Genomic DNA, 13,403 nt, shown 5'->3' on the forward strand with positions numbered 1-13,403 from the left:
ATCAAAATTTTGCGACCTTCATGAGGACTTTTGGTTCTGGAAAAATCGCGATGTGCAGTGATAAGTCTGTATGAGCCTGTTTTTGTGTTTTAACTCTATCTAGAGGATCTCTACCTTAGATAATTCTCGCTCCCAAAGAGGGAAATGTGCGGAAGAGAAAATAGTGCCGTGAGAAAAAATTAGGATCTAAAAAAATCTGTTTCTAGAGAGCACACAAGTAAAATTTAATTATCTGTTTCTTCTTGCAGATTTGAGTTTGGAGTTCAACTGCTTACCTAACGGTCAGCCTATTCCTGGTTTTCCATATTCCAGATCTTGCTCTCCTGATAGGCCTTCCCCTGCTGCCGAACCATCTCGTCATTCTAGGTCCAGGTCTCCTCCTAATAGTTATTCCTCTTTGCGCATTCTTGGGTATGTTCTTGAACAAGTTCGATTTGTTCGCCTTATACCTAATAAAAATCCAAACCAACGATTCGAAATTCAAAAATACACTTTTCCTCGGGATAAGCCAATTCATGTGAGAGGAGACGGTCAGGTACTTGGGCCCATGCCCATAGGAGAAAAACTGGTATTAACAACATCCAATGGCGACGTTCTTGCAATATTCGAGAAAAATAATACAATTCTTCGCGGAATTTATACACTAATATATATATCTGGTCGTCAAAAAGTAAGACGGGTAAAAATAAACATACACAGCGGCGCGATTGAACAAATGAGCCCACAAGAAATCAAGGAAACTCCTTTAGGAAAGCATTTCCCAATCTCGAAGAATTTTGAAACAGTAACTGTAATCCTAAATCCTCCAAACCACTGATTTAATTTTTTTCAAATGCAACACTGAAATCTAATATTGTTTGTCATACAAAGTGGGGCTAAAATATTTTAACTGCCAAACAATTTTCCTAGGATTTTAAAAAGTTAGGGATTGAACGTAATATACATTCTGTTTATTAAAAAAACTTAGAACCTTGAGGATATTAGTTTTACAAAAGAAATTGTGTTTTAAAACAAATATGCAGATCCACAAATGTATTTTATGATTATGCGGAGGCAGAAGTTGGCAATGCGAGGTCAAGCGAGAAAGAAGGATCATGCGAGGTGAAGCCAGGAATACTAGGCTGTAAGAACGAGCGGTCTTAGAGATAAGGTGTGGATGGACGTTAGTTTTTAGAATCAGCAAAATATAATTATACATAAACTATCCGATGATTCCATAGAAAGAACTTTAACCTTACTCAATCTTTTACTTTACTTTTTTAGAACTCTTTATACCAAATACATTAAAAATCTTCATCAACAATTCCTTAAAGACAATTTTCTTTCACACTGCCTTGTTCTAGCATAAAAATTTTTTTTTTTTTCAAATGCATATACATTTCTCCTGCAAGCTCTTGTGTTTATATAGTTACTCATGTTTGATACAGCAATGTATACTGATTGACTCATCTGCGACATAAAGAAAAAACCGTTAGAAGATAATGTTTAATAATTACTTTTCTAGAAGTAAACGTGGACTCCAAAGATAAGAGAATTTTGTAAATTGAGAACTCCAAAGAAACAAACCAAGAAGTGGGTAACACATACGAATGCACACAGGCATAGTGCGCGCACGCGCATATCGAGTTTAAGACAGAGCGCACTCGCGCGTGCCTGACTAATAAATGGGGGAGGGCAGAGGGGAAAAATTTTGCTCGCTCCTTTGGTGTCAGGGCGGTTGTATGTGTGGAGAACTCGTGTCTTTAGAGCTCGTGTCTTGTCACTAGAATTGTTTCTAAATAAAGTTAAAGGATGCGATTGAATATTCAGAAATGAGGAATAGTCTAATAGAAAATATATACAAGATATAAGAAAGGAGACTTTTTTAGTTGTTGAATAAAAAAGATTTGAACTAATTTTTAATAATCATGATGAATCTATTTTTTATTATTGTTTAAACTAAAAATTAGGTAGCAAGAAAATTTGAATTACTTTGTTGATATAATAATATGATTTATCGAAATTGAAATCCTTTGAGCATTTTTAAAGCTCTTGAAAGTGCCTGCTAATCTTTTGCAATACCCTCAAATATTTTAAATCTTTTGAAATCTCATTAAATTCCTAGAATTCATTAGCAATTTCTTTGTAATGTTTTAAATTAACCTAAAATATTTTGAATGCTTTTAAATCTGTTGAATTTTGAAAAGATTTTCAGAATACCACGAAATTTGAAAAAAAACTTTGACAGATATCAAATTAATCCTTAGGATCAATTAAATAAAGATGTTCAAAAGTTAAAAGAAACCTTATCATTTAAGTGAAAGTGAGTAAATTTAGAAGAATTTGAATGAATTTCAAAAATTTAAAAGAATTTTAAAGGTTTCAAGTTACTTTAATATATATAAATATATTTCACAGAATTTTAATACATTATAGCAAATTGAAGACTTAAATGAAGGAAAAAATAAATATTTGTTGATGATTACAAAATATGAGTTTTCTTGATGAGCAAAACGAAAATATAAAAGTTATACAGAATAAACTCCAGAAATTCTAAATTTCAAATCGATGTTAATTCGGAAAAGTACAATTTTTCTTTGATTTACACATTTTTGTAATATATATTATTCATATGTTTTTATCTTGAGTAAATCGGATAGTTGCATGACTCAGTCAGATTAAAATGTCATACATTGTGATTGATATGCACATAGTGATAAATTTAGCGAGCCTTCTAACGTAGGTTCTACAATAAATATTGTCTTTTATATCATTGGTAAAATAAATCTATAACTTTTATATGAAGAAATTTTGTTTGAAGTACCCTCAGTTATAATACGTTGAAATAATATTATACTAAACTATTTAAGACATCGAAGTAAATAGCTTCGGAGTTTAGTGGCTTTTGTTCTGTTTTAAATAAAAAAATTAACAAAAATGTACCTATCGGCTAAAAATTATAACAAATTATTTTAAGCTCGAGTTTGTTAGTGTGCAGGAACTTAACATTTTGAAGAAGCTTTAACTTTTGAATTTTTGTCTAATCGGAAAATTTAACTTATATAGTTTCTAAATATATTTGATATTTAGTGAAGAATTTAAATGAAATTTCCTAATCTATCAAAAAAATATTTTGTTCAATTTTTCAAAATTTTTAAAAATTTATAGGTTGTCTACTTTTCAACAAAATTGAAAATTTTATTTAAATAATTTAAACTTTCATCCAATCTATCAGAAACTTTGACAAAAAATTCTAAAATTAATAAAAACTTTTTTTAAATGTTGAAAATGCTTTAAAATTTTTTAATTTTCGTTGAAAATATCTGCTTAACGAACTTAGCCTTCATTTTGGGAATCTTTAGAAGTGTATCCAAGGCTGACTACAACGTTCGCAATATTATCGCATCGCAATATTATAAAATACTGTAAAAATAAACTTTAAAATTCCATAAAGTCACTACTTATTTCTTAAGGCCATATGATGATTGGGTCACGTGACCAAATTCCTACCTTACCGACACTGTATTTCCCAACTTATTTTCACACAAAGCGCCAGATCGAGTTGAATATTTGGGATAATAAATGGAAAGCACTATGAAAGGTGGTTTTGGTCTTAAATTTCTACAATTATTGAAAAAGTTCTTTTTGTAAATAATTTTTTTTTAGTTTTTTTCATAATTATAAGAATTCATGACCAGACCTACCTTCCTTAAGGCTCTTTTAAAATCCTTCACATTTTCTTAGGCTCCTTAAAATTGCTTAAAAATCCTTAAAATCTTTGAATGTTTTGGAATCCCTTGAAATCTTTTTTAAATTCCTTAAATTCGATTAAAATTTATGATTATCTTTCTAAATAGCTTTTCAATAACTCGCTTGATATTCTGTAAAATCACTTAAAATGTTTTAAAATCTAATAAAATAATTTGTAAGTCCTTAAACCCCTTCAACGAAAAGAAAAAACCGTTATGAGATATTGTTTAATGATTATTTTTCTAGAACTACATGCCAACTCTAAAGATACGAGAATTTAGAAAATCGGATACTCCAAAGATACGAAGAAGAAAGAGGTAATGCACACAAACGCACACAGGCCTATTAAGCTCACACGCATGTTAAATAAAAGACAGAGCGCACTCGCGAGCGCCTAAATCACAAATGGGGGGGGAGACATTGTGGTCGCTCCTTTGGTGTCGGGACGCTCGTATCTGTGGAGCACTTACGTCTTTGGAGCTCTTATCTTGTCACTAGAATTATTTCTTAATAAAGTTAAATAATGCGGTGGAATTTGCAGAAATGGGGAATAGTTGAATAGAAAATATATACAAGATATAAAAAAGAGATTTTTATTCTTTAAATATTTTAAGAACTTTTAGGATTTAAAAATCATTTAAAAAGGTTAAAGGATTTACAAGATATTTTATAAGATTTTAAGACAGTTTTTGCGATTTTAAAGAAGGTCAAGTGAGTTATGGAAAAGATATTTAAAAAGATTTAAATACATTTGAAGAGATTTTAGGGGATTTGAAAAGATTAAAAAATTTCAAGGATTTTCAAGAAACTTGAAGGAGTCTAAGAAAATATAAAGGATTTCAAGAGATTGTAATTAAGTTTCGTAAAGTTCGAGAGATTTTAAATTGTTTAAAAAGAGGTCCAATTGATTTTAAGGAATTACTAGGGGCTTGGGGGGACTTTCAAGTTTATTTAAAGGATTTAAAAATAATTAGGAAAAGTATAAGGATTTGCAAGAGATTTTATAAGATTTAAAGACATGAAAATATAAAGTAATTTTGAACTGCAAAGCTTCAAATTCTACAATTGTTGAAATTGGAAAAAAATAATAAAGAACAACACTTTTTTCTTCTAACAAATAAAATAAAATAATTTTATGAATTTTTAATCTGAAATCATTCAATTTCGTGATTCTTCAAATCAAAATAAAATTGTTAACTGCGTAGGGCAAGATTGAAAACTTTTAAATTTGATTGATTTGAATTCAAAGCAATTCAAATTTGACAATTTAATATTGAAAACTAAATTGAATCTTTCAACAAGAAAGCTCAGAATAAACGCTAGATGGCGGAGCGTTGTTACCCCTGCCCACACCCCGCAAAAACACAGCTCCTAGCAACGCGCGTACCACCATCTTTGTTGTTGCCGGTAATCACCCTTTATGATGCTTAAACCGGCTTTGGGGTTATTTTAATGTGGTTCAAATGAAAAGGCGAATCAACTGTTTATACAACCTTTAATTTCTTCGCGAACCACACTTTCATAAATAAAGCAATGAGAAAACAATCATAAATACAAAAATAATAATTTATGATTTTCTGTTTGTGATTGCTTTCTTTATCTCATTTACTTTTTCAAGTTAATTATCTAAAAACTATCTGAAAGGAATGTGACGTCATGAATGTGAGAAGGACACGAAAATCGTTAAGTGAACAAGGATTGGTTGAGGCGCGGTCCGGGATAGTGCTTGTGGTAGGGGAACATTGTTTCTTTCTTCTCTAGAGGGTCTTCAGTCTCCTCCTGGCAGGAATTCTTCTTGACTTATACTTGAATGTGAACTGGATCAGCTTAGATCCATTCGGCCTATTCCCAACGCAAACCCGGACCGGCTATTTATTAACCGGCTAATATAACCAATTTTTTTAGAGAAAGATCTAATGTCCTTAAGTCCATGCTAAGCAAAGAACAGACTGTATTATCAACGACAAATGTCAATGTCTTGGCAAAATCGCATGGCAATCGATATCTTCGTAGAATTTGTACAGCAACAACTGGCTTTCAAAAGTGGGCAAATATAAACATGGAGAGCGGTGCGATTAGAGAATTGAACCGAGCATAATTGCAAGATTCTCCATTAGTGTGTTGTTCATTAATCACCTGGACTTTTAGAATAACAAATGTAAACGATGTTCCTCCACAGCTTTAATTTAATTTAACAAATATTTATGTATAAGAGTGAAATATAATATTGTTTAAGATCTGCATTATGATCAACATGTTACAAATCACTGACAATTACAATAAAAACTTCGTCTATTATCAGTATCAATGGTTCAATCTTTTTCTCAATTCCTAGCGCTTCTATTTTGGAAACAAATATGTTGAATTTTGTTTACTTATGAAAATATCTTAGGAAGAAAATGATCATCAGAAGATAATGAAAAATTTGCAAACACTTCATTTGCGTAGTACAAAAAACCTTTGAATAGCCCTCGTAGCTTACCGGTAACGGTCTTGAATAACAGGTAATATTTTTCTATTTAAAACCTAGACTACAGACGTGTTTTTCTTAAAAGAATTAAATTCAGAGTGGCCGCTGGATCAAAAAACCGAGTAAATATGAATATATTATTTTTTTAATACATCTGTACTTCTAGTATTGAAAGAGGAAAATAATTTATTTGACACAACGATTCGAAATCTGCTCAAAATAAAAAAATGCTAAGATTTTATCGTTAGCAATATGTTTACTGTTCATTTAAGACGAATAAATTGAAACCAAATGTCTGAATATAAATGATTAAAAACTGAATTTTATGAAATAATTTCGAACGTTACAATTTTGATTGTCTTTTTCAAAAAAATGTTAATTTGTGAGCGAAATTGTTGAATTTTGGTATTTAAATAGCAATTGAACATTTAATAATTGTAGAAAAAATGTGTGTAATTTCAAGATGTATTGGTTTGTTTTAACGTAAACTGGGAACGGACGCATAAATTTTGTAGTAGTTTAGGATTTTCAAATGAACGAAATATTTCTTCCCAATTCTATTTTATCCATAACTGTTGTTCCAACTGCAATAATAAAAATTCATTATGATTTTGTTTTGCTAAAAGTATTATTTCTAGTATAAATTAACAAACATAATAATCCATTTAAAATAATTATTAGTCTACATAATATCAGTCACATTTTTTTAAAGGAACATTAATTGCCTGATAAACCTTACCTTAAATTATTTCTCAAACACATTCATGGGGAACCTTAATTTATAAAATATTCTATCCCCTTTAATTAACAAGTTGGGGCTCGGTAACTTCTCTACAATTTCTTCCTTGGCTACGTCGGAGACATCCTTTTGATTCAACCTAATCATTTGTTTAGAAGTTACATAACTATTCCTAGATTCATTTTCATATTCAAAATCTGTGAAAACATCTTCGACTGTGAGTTTGTTGTTCTCTTGATATGTCAAGCCTCCTATTTTGAAATGTTCGCACGTATAAGAATCGCAGAAACAGCTCAAACTGCTCATTGTTAGTATTGTTAAACGAACTTTTCCACTCATTTGATGAACTTTAAGGGTGCCATTGAAAGTCTTTGTGTTAAATACTTCTCATTGTCTTAATAGCCTTATAGTCAATAGTGCTTATAATAATTCGAGGAATCTTTTCCTGAATCGCTCTAAGAATTTTTCCATAGATTATTTATCGACGTAAACTAATGTAGCAAAATTTTTTTATATTTGGAAGTTGTTTTGGTAGCTTTGTAGCCAAGATATGAAACATGGATTTGTTGCGACATTGAGCTACGGGTCCAGTGCTTGAAAAATGAAGGCACGTGATATCGGGGACAATGCTTTAAAAATGTTTAGCAAATGGGCCAAAATAGCAGTTATGGAATGAGATGTGTTTAATAATGCTGTGCTATACGACTTAGTCATATTTTTTAAGCAGACTATAACAGAGTGAAGACTAATTTATACGAGATAACCTCCAAAATGAACGGGTTGAATTTCTTGAGATTTATTTGCCCGCATAATTTTGAGAAAAATCCATGTGTATTAAAGTATCATCATTAGGAATGTTTTTCTTTACAGTATTTATTACATTAAACTGGTGGACAATGTTTCTTTCGCGGAACAAAAATGTATCTAAATCCTCATTCAGATTTCCTATGAGTTGACGTGGCTGGATGATCAACGTCTTTTTCAGATATTTTGTTAATTGAAGTGGTATTTAAGCTTTTGCGTCTATGAACTCTTGTTTTTGAGCCATCCAATTTTGGAAATGCAAGGGTTTATTGTCAAATTTCTTGTTAACAGAAGTTTTATTGATACACTTTTGACACTGTCTGGATAAGCAGTGTTCACTGTAGCGTCACAGCACATCTCAATCAACAGTTTCTGATAGCTATTGATGATTATTCTCTCTTTCTTTGTAAGATTGACTTTCTTGTTAATTGTTTTTTATTTGTAGGATGCATTGTTGACCATCAGGTCCCTTGGAAATTAATATTTTGTTAGTCCCCTGGTAGTTCCATCAGTCCCCTGCCTCATTCTGCGACAGGGGACTGACGCCAGGGGACTGAGAAATTCCACAAACGTGAAGGCTATCACAAATGCTAATAAAGTATTATTAATTCACAAAATTAAGCTCAAGTTTTTAAATATATAATATTAAATTTTAAAAATATGTGCCACAGAAATTCATCTTCCATTATCACACCATTTAAAAATTGTAATATAAATGACACTTTTCTTTTAATTTATTGTGAAACCTTTAGCTTTGATTGTGATTCTTAGTTTGTGATACACCAGGGGACTGATTTTCAATGTAGGGTAGGGTGGGGCGAGATAAGCATAGGGGGTAAGACGATTCACTTAATTTTCTCGTATGTTATCATTTATTTTGTAAATGTTTTTTGCATTAATATCAGGAAAAACATTATCAAACTTATTTTTTGAAAAATTTTTTTTTAATGTTGAATAAATCTGGGAAAAACGAAAGTAAAAATTTTAAGACCTGTATTCTGTTATTTTGCATTTGTTTAAAAAGTTCAAGAATTACGCAAAATCACATATTAGATGTTTTTCCACTGGTTATTTAGATAGCTTATTTATTAGATCTTAAGTTTTGAACAGATTTATATATAATTGTAAAACCGAAATAGCTGAAATTTTTATTTGACTAAAAAATGTCATATGGGGCGGAATGAGCCACTGTTCTGGGGCGGAATGAGCCATCTCTTCCTGTGCATTAACCTAACCTCTTAGTGGTGTAAACGTATAAAAAACTAATCTTTTCGACAAAAAATTTCAGATAAAGTATGACAGCAGCATTGTTATAGGTATGATAAAATAATATGAGTTGCTGTCAACCTTCACAGAGAGCACTGTTTCTCTGGTGTATTTCTTTAATAAATTTGTTTTAAAACTAGTAAAGTGCTATAAAAATAAGAAAAGTATTGTTGTGGTTTAAAAATACGGCTGATGTTTAAAAAAACTGTTTAATACCCTAATTTATATGAAATTCAGTGTCATATAGTAATTGCACCCAGTGGGCACAAAGTTTGGCGACGTCTTTACGACATTGTTACGACATCTTTACGACAACTTTATGACATCCTATGTCCATGCTGTTAAGGTGTCTTTACGATATCGTAAATAACTCGTATGATCTGACGATGTCTTTACGATATCGCAAAGACACCGAAATGACATGGACACATGATGTCGTAAAGATGTCGTAAAGATGTCGTGAACATGTCGTAACGATGTTGCAATGACGTCGCCAAATTTTGTGCTCACTGGGCAGTAGACCAGTCTAGTATTTGGTAGCTTACGTATTGTGGAATTTATCTTTTACTGAGATAATGTACATGGTCAAGTCGAAAAATTGCTATATTTATTTCTGTAATATAATTAATAAAAGCTATGTAGATATAATTTGTTTTTCTATTTACTCTTTGTAGTGTTAGTTACGGTAGAGATTAGGATTAACGATTACATTATTTTGAAGATAAATACTTTAAATTTTCCGTTCAATTTTGGAAAGCTACGTGTAAGATATGTTTCAGTTTAAAATACTCAAACTTAACAAGACTTTTAATTACAAATAATATATAATAAGTCATTTAATTAAGTGTTATCAATTTACAAGAAAACGTTTTATATTAAATGTTTAATTTGCCCTGGACACTGATTTCCCCAATAGTAGAGAAGTACTTATTTAGAAGTTTTGAAAAGAGTCTAAATTATTTTTAACCTTGAAATGATTTCAAATGTTTTAACCGAAGTGTGTATCGACATATTTCAGCTACTCGTAGCACAATTTTTGCTTCGAAAGAATATAAACATTATGGTAAGATTCCTAGAAAAATTTTAAATAATTTATTATTTTGAAATATTATTGGGAAAAAATACTCAAAAAGAATTTAAAAGATTCTCAAAATTGTTAAAAAAAAATCTGATAGATTCGGTGGACTTTTTTAATTTGCATGATTTTCTAAAAATTATAGGAAAAATTCTTTTCATTTCAAAAGATATTCAGAATTACTGAAAAAATTTCAAATATAATTTTAAAGTTGAATAAATTTGAAACAATTTCTAAATTTCTTAAAATTCTTAAACAAAATTTTCAACTTTTCAAGTATGTTTACACTATTTCAGATACAAATAATTTAATTTCTAATCTAAAAAGTATTTATTTTAAAAAAATAGTTTTTTAATGTTTAACGCTTCTATCTTAAAATTATTGAAAATAATATAATTTTAAAAATTGTAAAGTTCATTTTGATTTTTTAATTTAGAGCATTGAAGATGATGACGTACATTTATATTTTCAGCATTGAATCTGACTCTTTGAACTTAGTAATTAAAAAATGTTAAAAACACTAAATTTTGCAGATTATCTGAATTTTATTTCAAAAATTTAATTGAAAAGTGTTAGTACATTACATTTCTAGGTGTAAATTATTGAGCGAATAAATACAAAATTTTTGAATTAATAAACTTTTATACTTCAATTTTAAAAGTTTAAAATTCAAGAGTTTCTTTTCGAGTACTTCCACTTGTAGTTTATTTTTTACCACTGCAAAAAGAAAAATATTTAGCTTGAGAGTTCAAATTTTTTTATTTTATTGACCGTGATAAATGTTTTCGATCCGGGTAATGAACGGAAATTTTATTTCCTGGATTAAAGCGGGTATCCTATACATATCATGTCACTAACTCTCAATATTAATTTATTTTGTTTACATTTACCAAATTTTATTTCTTGCATTTGGATTTAAGATTTTTCAAAAATCACCTATCAGCTTAAAAATCATAACGAAATTTTCCTGGTACAGCTAGTAGTATTGAATTTAATTATTTAAAGGTTTTCGACCTAACCAAAAAAGAGCAAGATTTTAGTCAAATCTTAATAAGTTTTAAATAACTTGGAGTGAGAGAAGTAGAAAAAGCAAACATTGATTATAATCTAGCGATTGGTTAGTTTCTAACAGGCTTTGAAAGACAGTGTTTGTCTCGTATTTGCCGCGAATCTAAAAACGGGAATATCGCGCCTTGATGAAATTCCTTCAATTGCAAGGTATAACCTGATACAGAAATTAAAGCAGAACTAATCCGCTTGAATTTTTTGATTAGGTGTTGCCTTGCTTAAATATATGAGATTATGTAATTTTACTTTCGAAGGCAACGTTGCGGCGGCGCCGCATACTATCGACCTTTGGCGCGAAATTTAAAATATTTAATTTAAAATAGTGTTATTTTTATTTTTTATTTAATATTCAAACAGTTAATTACAATAAAACTCTTCAATAGCCCCCCTTCTATAGCCCTTTTGAAAATCGACGCCGCGCCGCATGTAGGTGTAACAGGAGCTGCATGGCGTGCGCGAGGTCTATGGTTGTCACTCAGGCGTGAACAAACAGAAGCGGAGCGGGCTATAATGAGTTAGTTCCTACCCACCCCCAGCCCCAAAATCGGTGCTATAGAAGAGCTTCACGATAATTTAAATAATATTAATAACAGAGGCCCGCAAAATTTGTACCCAAAGACCGGACTATGTGACTTCGAAGGATTTTCGTATCCTAAAAATGAATCCATTGTCATTCGAAAAATGAAATCAGTTACGCAACGCGTACTGCAGTGGGACCTCAGTCTGTTTCGAAGTCCAACAAACTTCTCTTTTATCTCCATACGTTAGAAAAATAGGACCGTTCTATTTTCGATTTTCAAGTTTGAACACTTTCTCGGAGTACCACTGCGGAACTCTGAAGTCCAGAACCACAACAGTGAGGGAGACCGCAGTTTTATCCATTTCTTCCACTTTCGTTAAAACAAGCACGGTGCACACTTTTGATTTGTTGTCAGCTGTGGAAATGTCTTAACGGCTTCGGTCGATCGCAGTGGTATATGAGGCGCAGTGCCCAACACGCTAATTACAAACGTATTCAAAAAGAAATTCTTAAAAACACAAATTCAGCACTTGTACTTAAATGTACTTGCGCCCATATGAATTCAAGAAAAATTTTTATTGGTATCGTCCAACGGTTACATCTATGCAATTCAGGCACCCGTGTGTCAATCTCAACGACTTTTAGAACAACAATTGTGCACAATGTTTTTTGACGTGATTAATTTAATTAAAAAAATGACCTCAAGAGCGGATGTTAGTGTTATTTTCATAACACCAGAAATCGTAAATCAGAAAACACTTTGGCGAATTTTTTATTATTTTATGGTATTGATTTTTCTAGTCCTTGGCAGCCAGATCGTTGCCACTATGATTTTTTCTATTTCACATCTACAGGCCCAGAAAGTCATACAAGCTTTCTTTACCACTGAGTCAGCAAGAAGTTTCGAGATTACTTTAGGATAAAATATTACTCCTGAACACGTTTTAGATTTTGAATATTTTGATTTTCGACAGTAGATTTAAGTTTTATAAGGTTAGAAAGTTTTGTGCTGGTAAAATTCATGAGCTTTGTTTTGCCTAAATTAACAGACAAGGTACGTTCTCTGCTCTATTGCTCCATTACGTTGAGTCCTAGTTACGTGAGTTCAACGAGTATTCTATACTTCACTTTTCCGCATGGCATTTGTAACGCAGGAAACAAACGCACAGAGAATTCCTACGGTAGTCTGTCTATTTGAGAAACAAATTGATTCCTATAAAGAGGTTTTTTATTGTAATTTACTCTTTTCTCTATAGATTTACTATTTTTTCTAGTTTTTTCAATATGAGCGAGGTTAAAATAATCAGCTTGAAAAGTGTTACTTTAAAATAAGTATCCTTATCCGCCTTTGGAATAAAGATTGCTTTAACCTTTCTTTATGCTACCAAGGGGTATCCCATTGATAATCACGCTCGTAAGATGCTGCACAATAAACCCACCAAGGACTGAAATTCTTCTTAAATTATTGCAGAGAATATTTAATGGTCGTCTTCTGCTTGAAATGCTTTGGCTGCTTTAACTACCCGTCTGATACGAGGGTGGATTGATAAGTTTCCGGCCTGACCAAGAAAAACAATGTTTTTAAGAATTTTTTTTTTTATTTCTCAACATAATCTCCTCCAAAGCTGAAACATTTCTCATAGCGGTGTTCTAGTCTAGTAATACCATCTCTATAGAATGATTCGTCAAGCTCCTCAAAATACCCATTTACAGCTTCGATTACTTCTTCATT

Source organism: Belonocnema kinseyi, chromosome 4 (genome assembly GCF_010883055.1).
Source record: "Belonocnema kinseyi isolate 2016_QV_RU_SX_M_011 chromosome 4, B_treatae_v1, whole genome shotgun sequence".
In the NCBI taxonomy this organism is placed as follows: Eukaryota; Metazoa; Arthropoda; class Insecta; order Hymenoptera; family Cynipidae; genus Belonocnema; species Belonocnema kinseyi.